This window comes from Leptonychotes weddellii, chromosome 4 (assembly GCF_054177405.1).
Source record: "Leptonychotes weddellii isolate Sample4059 chromosome 4, ASM5417740v2, whole genome shotgun sequence".
NCBI lineage: Eukaryota > Metazoa > Chordata > Mammalia > Carnivora > Phocidae > Leptonychotes > Leptonychotes weddellii.
The window spans coordinates 159,631,233-159,649,868 of record NC_138372.1 but is presented as its reverse complement, the minus strand read 5'-3'; the positions used below and the strand labels follow the sequence as shown (position 1 = coordinate 159,649,868).

General features: G+C 44.9%; 1 protein-coding gene across 1 annotated transcript in view; it reads right to left on the bottom strand.

Moving 5' to 3' along the window:
• Positions 1-18,636, bottom strand: part of LOC115938771 (uncharacterized) — a 331,027-nt gene that overhangs the window by 20,396 nt on the left and 291,995 nt on the right. The window contains exon 10 of the mRNA XM_081816545.1: positions 5,696-5,826. The gene's annotated coding sequence lies outside the window, so the exon portion shown is untranslated. The remainder of the gene's footprint in view (positions 1-5,695; positions 5,827-18,636) is intronic.

Here is an 18,636-nt window from a genome sequence, read left to right as displayed (position 1 = left end):
AGCATTTATGCTAAGCCAGACACTCTTCAGGCCTCTGCCTCGACTCTCATTAATTCTTTACGACAACCTCCAAAAGTACTGATTCGCTCCCACTTCACTGTTAAGGAAGCCAACGAGGAGCCACAGAGAGATGAGTAGCCCTCCCGAGGTCACACAGCTTGTTCGTGGGGGGATGGGACTCAGATTCAGGTGGTTTGACCCTAGAAGTTCTAACTGTAAGATCTACTCCCAAATGACGGAAACACAGGAAGGGGGCTTATCCATGGTAGGGCCAAAATGTTAAATCGGGAAGCAATTAACACTGGAGGCCAGCGTGACAGTGGCAGAAGGATTAAAAAGAAAGCCGTCCTCCCCAGATGGAAAGTCAAATCTCCCAGGGACAGACGGATGCTGACATGGCTGGCTTGTCTTTTGACACCCTGCCACCCCCAGGCTCTTCGTCCGATGCTAACTTTGGTCGACTTGTTCTCCACTTTATTGAGAGAGGCTGCATTCTTTAGTCATATCAAGAAGAAACTCAGATCTCCCTGTGAGATGTGTTTTTTGGTCATTTGATACACGTTGTGGACCCAGGCCTAAATCGTGGTACTGGGTTACAAGGCTAAGGTACTCCCAGTCCTGTGGTAAACATATGAACAGTCTTAATTATGGAGCATGGCTGACATGTGAACCAGGGTTCACAGAAACAGGGAAGAGTGCTCTTGGCTCTGTTGGGGAGAGGGTTGCTGTGCTAGGCAAAGCCCACGGACACCTACAGCTTGGTCACAGGCTGGCAGGCATCACCCCCAACATGCTCTCAGGCTCTCCCAGGGGGCTCCATGAAATGGGGAGCACTTGGCCTTACCTTTGGAACAAGCAAAGACCCTTGAAGCAAAAGTCTCTAAGGGGATCCTCTGAGACCTAAGACAGACAATCCCTGTAGCCCTCATTAGCTGTCTCTCTCTTCCTTGCCTATCAGAACAGTGACAATGGCCAAGGTGGCTGAAGGGGATCCGATGAGCCTGACCATGGACTGAGGCTGCCTTCAGACCCAGTATAATAAAGTTTTCCTCCTCACTTTATGCTTCGCCTCTTCTAGAAGCTCTTTCAGCTGGATCTATACACCCAAACATGCACACGCATGCCTACGCGCATACACTTAATGCACGTGCCCAGATTCTCCTGAAGCAAATATTATTTTTAAATATTTGAGGGCAGTGACCTGCAGGTCTATTGAACTGGAATTACTGCTGCAGCAATATCCCTTTCAAGCCAAGCTCCGATTCGAGTCAATACCTCCGGCCCAGATGCTGTGTCATGGAGCGAGAATTTCATGTGGATTATGTCAAAGTGAGCCCAGCACGCAACTGATCCATAATCGTGCTTGCTAAGAGCATTTAGCCTTTTGGCTCCAGCCCCTCTGACGTGGGCCTTAGACTTACGTCAGGGGCTAATAGCAGAAACAGGGGCTGTGCCATTCAGCTTAGTTGGGCGATCATTAGGACTTCCTCCAATAAACAGAGGACACTGGGAGCTGCAGCTGACCTCCCTGAGGCTGTCTAGGGGTCTCCTGCCCAGGAACTACCTTACACAGGATCAATTTATCTGCAGTTGCCTAATTTCCCAGCCTGATCTAATTAGTAAACACCTTCAAAGGGATCAAGCTGACTTTTGAGACAAAGTCTACCACACACGGCAAAGGTGGGCAAATAAATATTTAAAGGGCACATCTGTGTAGGTGGAGTGGGGAGGGGCAAACAGATTAGACACAGATATGCGTTAACTCTGGGAGCTGTGTTGTGTAATTGTCCTTGCTCCTCCGCTGGCCCAACTTGCCCCCTTCTCCAGGGCTTCTGTGGGATCTGGCTCCCTAGACACTCAGCTACCCAGTGTCCAGAAAGCACCATCGTGAGACCTGAGCATAGCCCTGGTCATTCACTACCACAGTTGTTTTTGGATGTTAGTACTGAACGAGACCTGTGTAAGGGCCTAGAACAGAACAGTGCTATTCAGGAACTGGTTGCTGGCAGCTGGCATGCAAATGACTGCTTGGTTGTTGGCTGTTTTTATTTTTTTTTTTTCCAATCCAGCAATGATTGAAATGAAAGTCTGACCCTCCATCGATGACATTCTGGCAACACCAGCGGTTATCAACTGTAGCTTGGCCGAAGACCCACCCTGTCTACAGCATTCCCTGACTCTTGGTGCTTTTGCTGTGGTTTGCAGCCAATTATCACGTAGCTCCCCCACCACACGGTGCAAAAACAGCAGCTCACCAGACCTCCCGGGTCACACGGTGGCTTCCAAAGAATCAAAGCTCATGGTGCACAAATGAACCATGATCACTCCACCTCCACCGTTAACACTCTGGAAGAACCTATGATAGGTACATTTTCACAAATGGATTTAAAACCAGGAGCCAGACTCGGAATCGGAGTTTGGTTCTCTGGAGTGGATCAGATGGGTGGACCAATATGAGCTTCCTTAGTATGCTTGATGGCACTCGTCTGAGGGGAGATGGGACTGGGGGTGGGGGAGAGGAGACCTTTCTCAGAACAGCGGCCGCCCGCCAGGCATGATGTTGAGCGGCGCCTAGTCATCATCCCACTTAATCTTCCCAGCAAACCTGCAAATGAGGTATTATTACCCTGATTTCACAGAAAGAAGCTGAGGCTTAAGTACATGAATTGAACTACATATACTCCAATCTGTTCTATTTCATGTTTGTTGTTTATCGGTTTGGTTTTAGTTTTTCTGCTCTACCAGGTATATATTGATCATTCATTCTGCAAAAATTATAAAACACTTGAAGGCAAGATCCTTGTCTGTTTTCTCCCCACTGTATTCACAGTGCAGAGCTGAGTGTGGGACCCATATTCATTCATGCATTCATTCATTCATTCATGCATGCATGCATTCACTCATACCTATTTATCAAATATGAGGGATACAACTGTGAGTAAAACCAAAAAGATACCTGTTGTCATGAAGCTTACATGTTAGTTGAGAGAGACAATCCATCAATAAATAAGCATGCTGATACAAGAAGAATGGAAGAAAGAAAGAAAGGGAGAGAGAAAAGAAGATAATTATCAAAAAGTCATGAATGTCATGCAGAGAACTGAGATCAGAAGATATGATGGAGAGAGGCAGTGCCCGTGAATTGGCCCCTCAGTATTCTCAAAGGAGGTGACCTGAGATCTGAATGACAAGAAGGAGGAAGCTGTAGAAGATCAAGGGAAAGTGATTTCAGCCAGAGGGACCGCAAAAGCCTTGAGGTGGGAATGAGTTTTACAGGTTCACAGAAATGAGAAAAGCCAGTATGGTTTGAGCAGGTCAGTGAGGGGAAGTTACAAGAGATGATGTCATAGAGATGGCAGAAGCCAGGTGACATAAGGTTTTGTAAGCCGGGGTTGGACTCATTCATCAAATATTTGTTCATTGAATAAATGCACAGGCCTTGAAGCACTATGGGAATGTAAGCACCAGCTGCCTTTTAGGAGTTTACAGTTGCACCAAAAGGATGAAAGAAATCCACATCCATTCATTCAAGAAATATTTACTGAGGCTCCAGCTGTACCAGGCACTGTGGTAGATAGAGGGGGTACCAGGGTGAATGAGCCATGCTCCTTACCTTCAACCAGCTTTCAGCTTTAAAGAGAGAGACAAGACCACATTACAGAGCAATAAGTTCCTTCATTTAAGGAAGCACTATGTGAGCACATGGAAAACATTGGTCTCAGCCTGGAAAAAGTCAAGGAGAATGATGAGACAGCCAAGATAAAGAATCCAGAGATGGGTGGGTCCCTGGAGGCTGGAAAGGTCAGGTAAACTTCCCATAGAGAAAACCAGCCTTAACCTGGCATTTCAGAAATGAGTGGAATGTAGAGGAAAGAGGGGGAGGTTCCAGGTTGAAGAACAAGAGCGCACAGGTTTGAACCAAAGGTCAACACTTCAGTGGGCATTCAAAGCTCCCACAGTGTTTGTCCCTCTTAACCAACACCTTCCCTGCACACGCATGCTTACTCCTCCATGCTCATCCTCCCCTTGTGCCAAAACACAACTGAAATGATCTGCTAACCACTCCCCAAATTGCTGAGTGTCTCAGTCGCTCTGAAATGAAAGTCTGATCCTCATTCTAAGAACACCATCTACAGCTTCCTGATAATTGACTATTCCATGGATAGGGATCTCTTAACTTCTCCATGTGTTCTACTTTAGGACAGTTCTTTTCCTTACCAAAGAGACTCCCCCTTAAACAAGTCTGCTTCCTTGATGCAGCTATTCTTCTATCTTAATTTTAATTTCAGAAGTATTTCAGTCAAGGATTACTGGGTATGAATCAATATTAAAACCCCAGGAATGTATAACAATAAGCATTAATTTCTCACTCACGAAATATGGGCTGGCTGGAAAAGCTCTGTTGCTTGCTGGTGGGTGGGTTCTGCTCCACAAGTCTCTCATTCTCCTCTGGGACCAGTGGGCCAATTGGGACATGCTGTTATTATGGTGATGGCAGAAGTATAGGAGAGTGAGTCTGCCACAGACAGTAACTTCTGCCTGTGTTTCATTGGCCAAATCAAGTCACATGTCCAAGCCTAAGGTCAAAGAGAGTACTCAAGAGAGGAGTATACTCTGCTCACCATAAGGACGTGGCAAGAATAGATGCAATGGGATAAGTTACAGCCAATTTTTCAATTGACCACAGAAGTTATAAAGAATTCATCCCACTTCTCCCACTAATGTCAAATCTCAAAATGTAGAGCTCGTGTTTCTATAAATATCCTTACTTTCCAGATTAAGCTTCCTTAACTTCTTATCCAGCAGGTTCTTAGAACCCTTATCCTCACTGTGCCCTAAACACATTCTAGTTTGTTAACATTTCTAGCTAATATTTTTGGCAAATGCGATCATGGTACTGTCTTCCACTGTGGATTTGCCAGTGCAGGATAGTGTGTGCATCTGTTAGGATTTGATGCCTAATAAAACACTCCAAAAGTTAGCTCCTAATTCTTTGGGTCAGCTAGACAGTTATTCTGGGCTGGGCTGGGCATGGTTGTGCTCTTCTGTGCTTGCTCAAGTGTCTGCTATCAGCTGCAGATCAGCTAGAGGTTGGTTGGTCTAGGACGGCCTTGGCTGTGATACCTGGGGTCTCTCTCCATTGTCTACATTCCTCCAGGAGGCTAATCAGGACCTATTTTCATGTCTGTATCAAGAGTTCAAGAATGGAGACTGCATGCTTGAGGAGTAGGTTCAAAATGGCACAACATCACTTCTACTACATTCTGTTGGCCCAAACCAATCACTGGGTCAATTCAAAACCAAGAAGTAGGGAAATAGACCCTAGCCTCCCACGGAAAAAGCTGCAAAATGCTTTGGCCATGTTTGCAATCTCCCTGACAGAGGTACCTATATCCTCTGTCCATGAATGCATTGCATGGAGTCAGGCTTACCTTGGGTCTTGGCCTCTGCCACACTGTTGACTCGCAGAGTTAGAAGTCATTTAACAACCTCAGACACCGAGTCATGAAACGTTATCAAGCAAATGCACACTGCATATGCTGTTGATCTGAACCAAAGTATGATCCCTCATATTCCATTTCAACTCCATTGCTTCAGCCACCTTTGATCCTTCCATATCCCTTCTTGTAACAATTCTTTGTATATCTTGTAAAAGAAGTTACCAAATTCTGAACATCTTCATGTATTTCCTTACCGTATCTGGTGTAAGCAGCAGGTTGTTATCAGGTTGGTTATAACAACGGTTTAAGGACAGCGATGATCACATTGGCCAACACTGCAGGATACTCTATGGCAGCATCATGGTACTGGGCACACAGTTGCCGCCTGCTTAACATATGAAGTCACACAAGAGTGAATCAATACTCAATGCAACACAAACCCAATGAGGTAAATCAGTAGCTCTTCAACTCTTTTTTTTTTTTGGTAGATTCTCTTTTTTTAAACGATGAAATATCATATAAAAATCTAACATGAGAACCAGATAAACATGGGACTACTTTGGCCAGAAGAGGGGACATTCTTGGAGCTCTTCCTACCCAACTTCTCCCATCCCAATCTCCCCTAAGATATCTGAGGCCTCGCTGGATGCCATGGAGCAAAATTTGAAAATCACTGAATGAAACCAATGCTTTTCAAACTTGGACAAACATGGCCCTCAATAAGAAATGCATTTTACATAGTGACCCAGAACACACACACACATAGGTAACTGAAACAACTTTCTCCCTGAGTGCAATATACTCTATGTTTGCTATTCTACTCGTTTCACTTTTGGAATATTGATCACGAGCTAGGAAGTTTTTACAACCCACTAAACAGGGCATGCCCCATAGTTAGAACCCACTGGACGAGATGACCCCTGAAGACTGAAGAAGTCTTTCAGTGTTGAAACTGTGCCTATTGTTCAATAGCTTCTGTACCCTCAGTGCTCACTGTTTGCTCTCAGGCACAAGGAGAAACTGGTGATGGACACCACCAAAAAGAGCAGAAGTGAAGTTACAGATAAGCCATAATAATGCTCCCAGGAGTAATGGAGACCATGTGCCCTCATGGACACTAATAAAATTAGTAGATAAGCTCATGAGAAGAGTTTACTCTGGAGCCAGACTAGCTAGGGTTAATTTCCCAGTTGTGCCAGTTGTAGCCTGGGTCACTTGGGCTTATTACTTATTCTATCTACACCTCAATAATGACTTCTTCTGACATACAGGTCTAATAATTAGTATCCACCCTGTAGGGTTGTCAGTGGTACTAAACAAGATAATGTCTAATGGACTTAGCAGAGCCAGGAACACAGTAAGTTCCCAGAGTTCCCTAATATTAATAAGGGAGTAGATGGAGTAGGTGGCTTTTTTTCCCCCAAAGAAGCGGGTTCAGTAATCGATTAAGACAAACAATGAATTGGTCTCTCCTCCAGTCCTTCTCCCTTTCTAATAGCCAGAAGGATCTGAGTTCAAATTCTTGTTCTCTCAATTAATAGCTGGGGTCCTAACAATGGTCTTGGATGACTCACACTTTCTGAACCTCAAGATCCTCCACTGTGAAATGGGAATAACAAAACCTCTCCGAGAGAGTTGCTCTGAGGATAGCTTAAATAATGAATGTAAGACACCTGCCCCAGAGCCTATTCTGTATTAAGTCCTCAACAAAAAGGAAAGAGGCACAGAAAGAACCCGAGTCAGAGATGGAGAGAGGAACATCTTCCCAATTATCTCTCCAAAAAAAGGAAAAAATGCTTTGAAAAACAACTGTTCATATTTTGAAAGTAATTGAAGAGCATTCAAGTTGTGTAAGAAACAGTCAACCACAGCCAAATCTCATTGGTTATCTTAGCTGTGATTTAGTGCTCTTAAATGCAGAGTCCTACTTCTTAGTAGGACAACATGAATCATTAAATTCACCATTTGGGGTGTGTGTGTGTGTGTGTGTGTGTGAGTGTGTGAGTCTCACATCTGTTTGACTCAGCAAACACAACTGTCTTCTGGGTGTCATGAAATGTGTTGGGGTTCAACGATAATTCAGGCAAGTCCCTCCCATTAGAGAATCTATAATCAATCAATAGCTCAACCTGCTCCTTTTTATTGAGCACATACTATGTAGCAGGGGTTTTAGACTGTGTCAGGTGTTTTAGACACGTCATTTTGCCTAATTCCCAGAGCAACCTTATCACATAGGATTTGTTATTCCCATTTCACAGTTGAAAATGCTGAAGCCACATAACTGGTAAGAGGAAGAGTAAGAATATGGACTCAGATCTCCCTGAGTATTAAAGCCTTACTACTGTGCATCTTCCCATAGATTAATAGATGTAGGTATAAAGATGCCAGAAAGAACATAGAATACCAACTGCGTGGCACCTCTGTGTACATATCCCAATAATACAGGGTAGTGGTTAAGAACACAGGCCTGGCCTCAAAATTCTTGTTCTTGACTGAATAACTCCCAAGTTCAAGAGAGAGAATTAGATGGATACATGATATAAAATAAATTTTCTTCAAATGTGCGTGCGTGCGCACACACACACACTCAGAGCTGAAAGGTACCTTAGAGAACATTCCATTCAGTCTCCTTACTTTGCAGATGAGAAAGTCAACACAGGGTGGAGGTGAGTGCACCAGGGCTTTCATGGCCGGGGTCCAACGGGGAAGGAGAGACAGTCACCCTTAGAACCAGGGGCATCAGACACCCCAGCCCTGGGCTCTTTCCAGCACCCCACCCCCACCCGCCTTTGTCGATAAATGTGCCCAAATTTTCAAATGGTTACTCCCCGAATCGAAGGAAATGTCTCAGATAAGGCAGATTCTGGCAGAGGAAGAATGTCCACCTCATTCTGAGATTTTCTCCTATCTGCTCATTCGTAAAGGTCACAAGGGGGGCAGGGGAACGCTCGCATGACGTGACTTCTGGATCTTCATTCCCAAGAATGCAGGAAGGTTTAAATAAATCAGACTGCAGGCAAGAATTCAGACAGGCTCCCCCACATGTTCGGTGCTTTTTTTCCCCTGGTGGATACCATCAGCTGTCCTGTTGCTAAGAGACCAGAGTGGGTGGGAAAGGCCAATAGTCATATTTTTCAAACTTATCTGCAAAACTGGTTGTGCCTCTGCTCCCTCCAGGGGTTCAGCTTTCTCAAGAACAGGATATTACAACCAGGCAGATGGAGAGAGTGAGAGTACATTTTTTCGAGAAATGAACTGAGCTTTTCCTGGACATTCAGTGTCATCCAGCAGAGTCCTGGGAGCTGCCAATTATGGGTCTGAGGCAATATTTGGGAAACAGCCTCAGAGTACATATGACTCAACAAAATATTCTGATTTGCATTCCTATCTGTTGGGAAGTTGCACTTATCAGCACCAACAAGTGCTGAGGGTCGGTAGGAGTGCTGGGCTGAGCTGGTCACTGGAAAATTAAAAAGGAATAAAAAAACAAGCAGAGGTTGTGGGGAGGAGAGTATTTGAATCACTCCGGGACTTTCCTTTTCAGTTGCATTCCAATCGGACAGACCTAAACCTGGCAGAGTCATTCCATTGCTCAATGTCAAAAACATTCGCCTGGAATGCAGGACATGTGAACTTGGACACCCCCCGCAGCTTCCCTGTGTGGCCCAGCATGCTGCATCCACTATAAACACACCCGTCATGAGAGCAGAAGGAGAGCTCAGGCTGGGGTGAGCAGGAAGGTGGCACAATTTCACATAAAGGAAAGCAGGGATATAAAAGGTGAGCTCTGGACAGCATTCCTCCCTCAAGGTCTTTGTACTGGCTCACAATACACTCCGATGAGCCAAGCCGAGATGGAAAATGAGCCCTTGGGAACAGGCTGGTGGATTTTTTTGCCTGCAGAAGAAAGCAAGAATGTGAAGTAACTTCCTCCTTTTCTGGGTTCCTACTTGGCAGTTTGAAGGCAGGAAAAAAAAAAAACCAAATCTGCTCTAATCACATATTTCCAAAGAACTCTAAGAGAGATATACATGGACATCTGATTCCCTATTCTGCCAGCTGCTCAGTGACTCCTCCTACCTTGACTTAGTCAAGGTAGCAATCATTGTCACTCTCGTATAAATGAGACTATAACTCAGCATACACAGAAAGCCCACTTAGACCTTGCATGTTCCAGAGCTCAGTGTCCCGGCCAGCAAAGAACTAATGGTTGGCAGAGCAATCTGGGTAACCAAATACAAATCACATCACCGCCTCTCCACCTCCAAATTCAGGATAAAAGAAAGGAAGACATCACCAATGATGTGCCTTCCACCATGGAGAATAATGGAGTAGAGTGTAGGATGCTGTGTGTGAGGATCAGGGATACACAGGTTCTAGGAAAAAAAAAAAAAACACTTAAGTTAAATCAAATGTTTACTGTAAACTAAAAACTTGACAGCTTCATCCCATTTAATTTTCATAAAAGCCAACAAAGTGTCAGCAATCCCTTTTCAGACTTACTGTTCTATAGGATATACTAGCCTTGAAAGTCCCTACTCTGCCAAAGAGGAAAACTTGCTTCTAAAAGTGATGATTACTCAAGCCAGCTGTCACAGATGATGCAATCTTTCACATAGGACAGCAATTAGCTGAAATAATCCCAAACCACTGTTGCCCTTAATTCCTGATCGCCCTTCTGGGTTTGCAGTTTTGTCTACCAAACAGACACTTAAAGTGGCAAGTGAAAGGACTATTCAAAGAAGATTCTAGAATGAGGTTAAGTGTGCCTTTTTGGAAGACTGACAGGTGGGTAAGAGACCACTCAGCCAAGGTGAGTGAGATCAAAGGCAGGGTGCTCAGAATTGAGCTTATTGCCCTTTAATCTCCAGAGCTCGGCTAGAGGAGGTGGAAAGTGGGAGGGGCTTAGGGCAAGAACACTGATATCAGGGCAGATCCCATTATTGTTTTGATTATGGACTGACTGTGTGACACAGACCTTTTATTTTTGAAGGCATCAGAATGTAGTAGTCTGGACATCAGTCACCTTGTCCCTCTTCAACGGTCTGATGAAACTTATTGTCTCCCTCATGGCATGAAAACTTATTGTCTCCCTCATGGCTGAGCCAAGTGATAGCATTCAGAGCCATGATTATGACTTCATACATGATCCATTGCAAGACAGGGTTTGATCATATTGACATATCATCAATAGATAAAACAATGAATCACATTCATGTCTGGATTTGTATTTGGAGAAGGTAGTAAAAGAGTGGGTCAAATTCTCTCTTGCTTTGGCCAGAACATAAAGAATAATGCTATCCTCGCAGTAGGTGCCTCTTGCATAGAAAGATGCTTTGTCATGGGCTGAGGAGAGTAACGATCACTTCCAAGTTAAACTTTAACACTGTTTACTGGGCCTTTTGGAAAATTGCCAAAAGAAAGTTGTCAGCATTTCCTTCCTAGCACACAGCACAGTGCAAAGCAAGCAGCAGCTGTTGAAGAAATGTTTGTTGAGTGAATCAGCGGTTCAAGGGAATTCAACCTTGATAGAGTGAGAGGAGATCCTTCTCTAACGATATTTGGGATTTTGTCCATGGGGGGCAACTTGCACTGGGCTGGGCCATGACTTTCAACCCCCACAAACTTGCCCCCCTTATCCTGCATCACCTACATTGGTCAACACTGCTTCCCCTCCATGAAATGCCTTTCCACCACATTTGCCTGGAAACCTCCTCATCCCAAATCTCTACTCTGTGGAAAGACTGTCCCTGCTGTAGCTCTACAGACAACTGGTCACTTTCTCCTTTGTGTCCAGCCTAGCAAATAGCATCACCTGAAACCATGTCGATTGATGAGCAATGAACAAGCGGATGGTCAGTAGAATACAAACACTGGGAGTAGACCAGTGTATAGCCATGAGATGCCTACTAAGTATAAGGCACGGTGCCCCCTGACTCTAGTTAGAATCACATTGCATAACACATGGCCTATGACAGGGGAGTGGGGAAGAACCTATAAAGTGAAAACCCATGTAGCTTTTGTGGTAGTGCAACACTCCCAAGAGCGTTTGGATTGACCCCAACTAAGAACATTCTATAAAACTGAGGAGCCAAAAGAAGCATGGATGCCAACATTACCCCTTAAATAGGAACCATTTCAAAGTGCGGGATCCAACACCATCTCTGAAGGACTTCCACCCACTCTCAAAAGAGAAAAGAAAGCAGAAGCAACTGCCTTCCTCCTCTGGGGTTGGCATATGTTTTAAAATAATGTTGGTCATTTTCACAAGTACTTTGACTCATGCAATTTGTCATTCAGACACTTATTTCTGCCTGGGTCTGTCCCATTTCCTCTTGGAGGAGGAAGGATCATTCGAGCCAAAGGGACCAAGTCTGTCAGGAGATAGATTGTCCTCCAAAGCAGCAGCCCAAGGACTACAGCAAAACTTTGGCCATGTGGAAATCTAGAATGTCAAGAGGCTTCCCAGCCATTTCCAAACTGAGTAAAGCATTTAGGTTCTTCAGTAATCACCCTGGGCAGAAAAGCTATGGTATGGGAGGGGGGATTGGTTAGCCCGGTGATGGGTATTAAGGAGGGCACGTATTGCATGGAGCGCTGGGTGTTATACGAAAACAATGGATCGTGGATCACCACATCAAAAACTAATGATGTATTGTATGGTGACTAACAACATAATAAAATAAAATAAAATAAAAAAAGAAAAGCTATGGTGTGGAGAAACAACAAACAAACCCATCCTTCTGCTCTCTCACCAGCATTTTATTTTTCTCCCGAAAGCTTCATGAACATTCAAGTCACAAAACATTTGTAGCACTGGCAAGGAAGTCTATGTCTGAATATGTTACAAATCCCTAAAAAAATGTCTAGGAAGGTGCACACACAGGACACTTTTCACTGCGGTTATCTCTGAAGATGTGAATGGGATTGCAGGGCAATTAGAGGGAATTTTTACTATTTTCTCCATACGCTTCTGAATAATTTGGGTTTTTTCACCAAAAACACATATTGATTATAAAATTTAAAAAGATAAAATACATTTGTCAAAATGAGGATAAAGGATGAGTTGGGGCCAGTTTGGCCTCAAGAGCTCTCTTTCTCCCCAGAAGCACTAAAAATCAGTGCTATGTGATTTCCTCACTCCAATCATGGAGCCTCTAGGTACTCAGATTCTCCCATCCTCCAACATTGACCAATGAGTCAGGAGGGCATGGGAGAGATCCCAGGGAAGAGAAGATGCTAACTAAAACTGGTCCCAAAACTGGTTGAGCCTTTCATCTGCATGATCTCATTTTGATACTCTTAAAATTTCCACAAAATAAGTACCACTAGCTGCATTTTGAGGATGAGAAAATGAAGTTCAGGGAGGTTAGTCACGTGCTCAGGGTCACACAGTGGTGAGTGACAAAGCAGGAATCAGAACTCAAATCTGCCAGGGACCCAAGCTCCTACTTTTAAAGGTGTGCTCCCCACTCCGTTCCAATGACCACTGTCTCCTAGGAGCTCTGCCATGACATCCTCACTAGACCAGTCCTGGCCTCTCCGCTTACCCACTCTCGCATCAGGAGAAGTTGCTCTTTCCAGATGAGTTGAAAAGGAAAATGCAAAGCTCATGCATTTTACTCCCCCTGGGCTCGACAGTATGTAGTAGGTGTGATCAGCAACTTCTCACTACCAAATTACAAGGCTTATTCTTAGACTTCCTCATAGTTAATGGTATGATTTGAATGCTCAGGCTTCTCATCCACCTGTCGACTCCATAATAAGTTCACTCAAGTCCACAAACAAAAAAGAGAGAGAGCAGTAAAGCACAAGAAAAGGATAGAGGAGACACGACCAGTATGAAAATGTCTGGGGATTTTAGTCAAAGTGGGTCCAGAATGAGTCAGCAGGGAGATGTGGATGACGGGAGGACAGATTCAAACTTCAGCACCTTTGAAAGGACTGAGGTGCCAAGAATGGGAAAAGTCATCGCCCCCTTTTATGTAGGAACAAGGTCAGTTTCTTAGTCTCCCTAGGCATCAGCTTCCTCATCTGTAGAGCGGAGATCATGATAGAGAATATGCACATCAATTGCTTAGCTGAGTACCTAGCACACAGTCAACATTCCAAAAACATAACCAGTCTCATCATTTCCTCAACAATATAAGAGGAGGCATTGTTTGTTATTTTACAAATTATGAAACTAAGATGACAAAGCTCTCAAGTGGCAGAAAATAGACTAACACCAGGTCTGCCTGATTCTGAAGGCCATTTTCATAACCACTAAACTATACTTCCTCCCTCAATAGAAAATTTAGAACAAGAAGAAAATCCCCCATAACCTCATGACCCAGAGATAAGCACTTTTACCCTCTTAAATACTTTCAGATTTTCTTTCATACAGATATGAATACTATTGTTCAAAATTGGGGTTCATGCTTTACATTCTGCATTTGCCTTTTACATTTGTCAAGACACCATAACCATCTTCCCAGGTCAATAAATGTTTGTTCGTCTAGCCATTCTTGATGGCTACTTAGTATTTATTCATTTGGACTATGGACATGCTGTATCCCTGTCACTTAATCCCCTATCATCGAATATTTAAGTGGTTACATTAAGATGTTTTTAATTTGTCTTATTATTTTTTTGAAGATTTGTTTATTTATTTTTAGAGAGAGAGAGAGCACAAGCAGGGGGAGCGGCAGAGAGAGAATCTCAAGCAGACTCCCCGAAGAGTGAGGAGCTGGATGCAGGGCTTGATCCCAGGACCCTGAGATCATGACCTGAGCCGAAATGAAGAGTCAGATGCTTCACTGACTGAGCCACCCGGGCACCCCTAATTTGTTTTATTATTGAGGTATAATTGACATACAATGTTATATTAGCTGCAGTGTGCAACATGGTGATTGGGCAATTCCATACATTATGCAGTGCTCACCACAATAAGTGCAGTGACCACGTGTCACCATACAACGTTATTACAATATTATTGACTATATTCCCTATGCCATACATACTTACTTGATAACTGACATTTGAACCTCTTAATCCTCTTCCCCAAATGTCTCACAAGTGTGAGCAATGCTGCAGTAAGTAACCTCACTGCTGTGTCTTCATCTTAGCTATTACTTAAAGAGGGACAGAAGCACTGGGGCTCATTCTAGAGAAGTGAGGCTCCAGAGGCAGGAATAGGGACAGGACAGCTGCCCTCATGGCTGGGGAGGAGCCTGTGGTATGAGGACTAGACCTTCTCCAATGGTCCTGAGCAAGTAGACCCTCTGCTGAAGGGCAGACCCGGCTGTCAAAGGACCTATTAATTAGCCTACCTTAAGAAATGGTGAGTTCCCCACCATGTAGGAAGCTCAATGTGGGGACCTACTGAAAACCAGGTGCTTTAGAAACATCATCTTGTTTAATTCGCACAGCTGATAAATCCTGGGAATTCAGACCCAGATCTTTCTGATACCAGAACCCTTACATCCAGGTATAGTGATGAAAAGCATGAGTTTTAAAGGAAACCAGACTTGGGCTCACTTGCTGGCTGGGTGACCTTGGGCTAGTGACTCAACCTCTCTGAACCACAGGCCTCTCATCTATTGCAGCAGAATAATAACTGCATTCGCTTCTGAGAACGCTCGTCAACATTAAAGGCACTGACTCATGTAAAATGCTCAGCACGGTGCACAGCACAGATGAAGGTCAATCAATGTGGAACACCTGCTGAAAGAAAGGTCTAGAAGAGAAACATCAAGGTTTTCAGACTTCCTTTGGTGATGCATTAGTTCTTCTCTAAAACTAGCCCACCTGGAATTATCCATGAAGACCTCTGAGCACCCCAGCGCCCAGAGACAAAGTCTGAAACACAGACTCACACATTAGATTCATCCATTCATCCATCACTGGGCTGTAGACCAGCTTCCATGGCTAGCAGGATTGAGCAAGACAGTGGTGATGCCCAGCCTAATGGAGCTTCTAGCTTCTGGGAGGAGACAGATCCTAATACATGATGATAATTCTGGGTGGAAAGTCCACTCTAGAGGAGAAAAGCAAGATGTGATGGGAGCACGCTGCGGGGAGTCAGGGTAAACTTCATAAATGGTGGCATCTACGCTGAGCTCTACAGAAAGAGGAGTCAGGAACAGAGAACAAGGTCCTGGGTGAGCAGAACTACTTGAAGGTTGGCAGGAGGAGGTGAGAGGTCATGGTGAGGCCAGGAAGCTCAACAGGAGCCCCTTAAGAACAATCAGACTTTACCTTGAGGGCAATGTGGGCACATAGTGCAGGGTTTAAGCCAAAGAGTAATATGAAGAGACTGGCACTCAGAGAGCTCGCTGGGCACAGGAATGGATTAAAGGGGGCAAGCCTGGAGGCAGGGGCTTCTGGGAGAGAAGAGAATGGCAGTGGGACACAAGAGTGGTTGGAGTGGGAACCTCAGGAGCCCAGACCTGCCAAGTGCACCCACACTGAAAGCAACCCAGGGCACCCGGATGAACAGGATTTTTCTTTCTGGATTCTGTTCGGACCTTGACATGCTAGCTCCCGTTGGGATATTAAAAAGCCAAGCCAAGAAAGACTTTGGTGTCAGAATCCTTTATCCTTCTCTGGTTCCACATGTCCAAATCATAGCAATTCAGAAGACTCTCTTGGTAAGCAGAGCAGGATTTTTCTAGTTTCTGGCTCCAAAGGTATCCCTCAGCAGAGCTTCAGCCTCAAGCCAGTGCAGGGGTTGGATGGAAGGATCAGGGAAACCAGTTCTTAATAATAATGGGTCGGCTCCGCATAATAACAGCTTCTGGTTTACAGAGTACTTTCACAGACATTATCTCATTTGATTCTCACAGTGAATGGGGAGTGGAGGGAGGAGGGACATGAGGCAATTAGCATCAGCCCCACCCTTTCAAATATGAAGGCTTGTGGCTCAGAGAAGTTAAGTGATTTGCCCAAGATTACAAAACCTGTGAGTGGTTTTATGACTCTCACTTCAGTGCCTCAGCTCCCTCCTTTAGAGCTAATTTTTGGGGAGTGAGAGTGGTTCTTTCTGCCTTCGGAGAAGGATGGCATATGTATACCATTAACTTCTACCAACAGTATTCACTGTTGGTGAGTCACTGTTGGAGAGTGAAGTCAAGGCTACAAGAGGATCGCTGGGCATTGATGGGGCCCCAAACAGGACAGTTTTGAATGCTGTGGGCAGGGGATATTGGTGAAAGGAAAACATGCTCTGAGTACCTGCCCAGGCTGGGAGTGAGCTGGATGTGCCGAAGGCAGGAAAACGCAAGTGCGCATCTGTGACCAAGAGAATGGTTGGAATGAGGACTGGGGGAAAGAACGGAGGAGTAGGAACTCCACACAAGAGTCCAAGGCTGCTGGATGGCTGAGTCCTTCAGCAGAGTCCGAAAGCCCATCTAGATGTCAGGAAGCAAGAGTAAATTCCACAAGCACTCCCACCTACTCTGAGTAGGGGCGTTCAGGTATGGCATCCTTGCTCTGGTGCCTGTTCATTTCACCACAGAGTCGATATGAAGAAAGACCTGAATTCTGTGTTGGGACAGACAACCCAGTGAAATCCATAAAGCAGAAACCAGTTCTTGTGGCCTTGTGGTATGGGGTCTGGCAGCTGACCAGGAAGCTGTGAATGGTTCCTGTTTCCAGAGCAGTTGAGCTGGGTCCCTCCCACACCAGAGAACCACAGAAAGGAATTTTGCAAGGATGATCTATAACTGCCAACCAGGAAGGAAAGAGGGAACGGTTTCCCAGGATCCTGCTGGAGACCCACATCAAAACGGCTCTGTCATCTCCATCCTGAAGTGGGGAGAATCAGGGTATATGAACCTCAAACCACAGGCACTTTTGGCACTCCCTGCATACCCACTGTACCCCAAATCCCATGCAAAGCCCTTTATGCTTGACCCTACTCAATCCTCACAACAACCCTGCATTATGTTGAGGAATCTGAAGCCCAAAGTGGATAAGCACTCTGTCTAAGGTCACATCACAACTGAACTGCAGAACAGATTTGCCGGGAGGTCTGGAAGCACAGGACTCATGTTCTTTCTACTCCCCCACAAAGTCTTGTGAGTTTGAGTGCTCTAAATAGCAAGGCAGGAATATGAGAGGAAGGGTGCATGGAGTGGGGTGGAAATTGTGTCTTAAGCCACCACCCTGACTCACTCCCTTAATAAGCATCTAATGACAGCTGAAGTGTCTGCCTTGGGGGGAGTGGGGGTTTCTAGAATGGTACTTTGGAGAAAAATCCAGACTGGCAGTGACTGAAGCATGAATCAGCATGGCAACTTCCAGGTCAAAGAGGAAGGCTTAATGAGTAGCAGCCCCAAATGCAAGAGGAACAATTCAGTGTTATCCAACAAATCTGGGACCCAAAGGAACAAGGTCTTGGCTTTCTGCTTCCATCTTCAGCCTTATTTCAAACTGCTCCCTAAAATGCAAACTACTGCAGCCCTCCCCTCTTCCAGGTCACCGATATAAGGATCCCCATCTGGCCTCAGGTCTTTGCTCCTGAAGTGGGCTCCATTAGGAATGCTCTTGCTCTCTTCTCTGCCCCTCTGACTCTGACTAGTTGAACCCAACTTCCTTTCTTTCCATGAGATCTGTCTGACCTAGTCTGTTCACTGATGAATTCATTGAATCATCCATTAGACCACATTTGTTAAGCACTGCAATTTCTAAGCATTGTGGAAGATATTGGGATGCATTGACAGAAGACTCCCAGCCCTCGCTGCGTAGTTGGAAAGGGAAAAACATGTCAATAGAGTATAATAGAAATAACAATAAGAGCTTGGGGGATGCTTCAGTGTTACAGAAATGCTTAACTTTTCTGGGCTATGGAGGGGTTGAGGAGGCTTCCAGAGGAGGCAGCATCCTGGACATGTTTTGAATGATGGGTGAGAGGAATGAAAAGCAGTGTACTAGGAGTCAAGAGACCTAGGTCCAGTCCATACTCTGCCTCTGTGCTGACCTCAAATGAGGCATCTCTCCTCTTTGGACCTCATGAGGGGGGGTAGACTGGCCCAGCAGCCAACATCTCTCGCCTGAGCTCTGGTCTTCATTTTCACTGACTGCCAAATTATTGCTCATCCTGCATCCTGTATCTCCAAATCTTTATTTCCTTATATGTAAAATGGTGATGCTAATAACCAAACTTTGGGACTCTGGAAGATTTAACAGAAGAATGTATAGGAGAGGGGCGGAG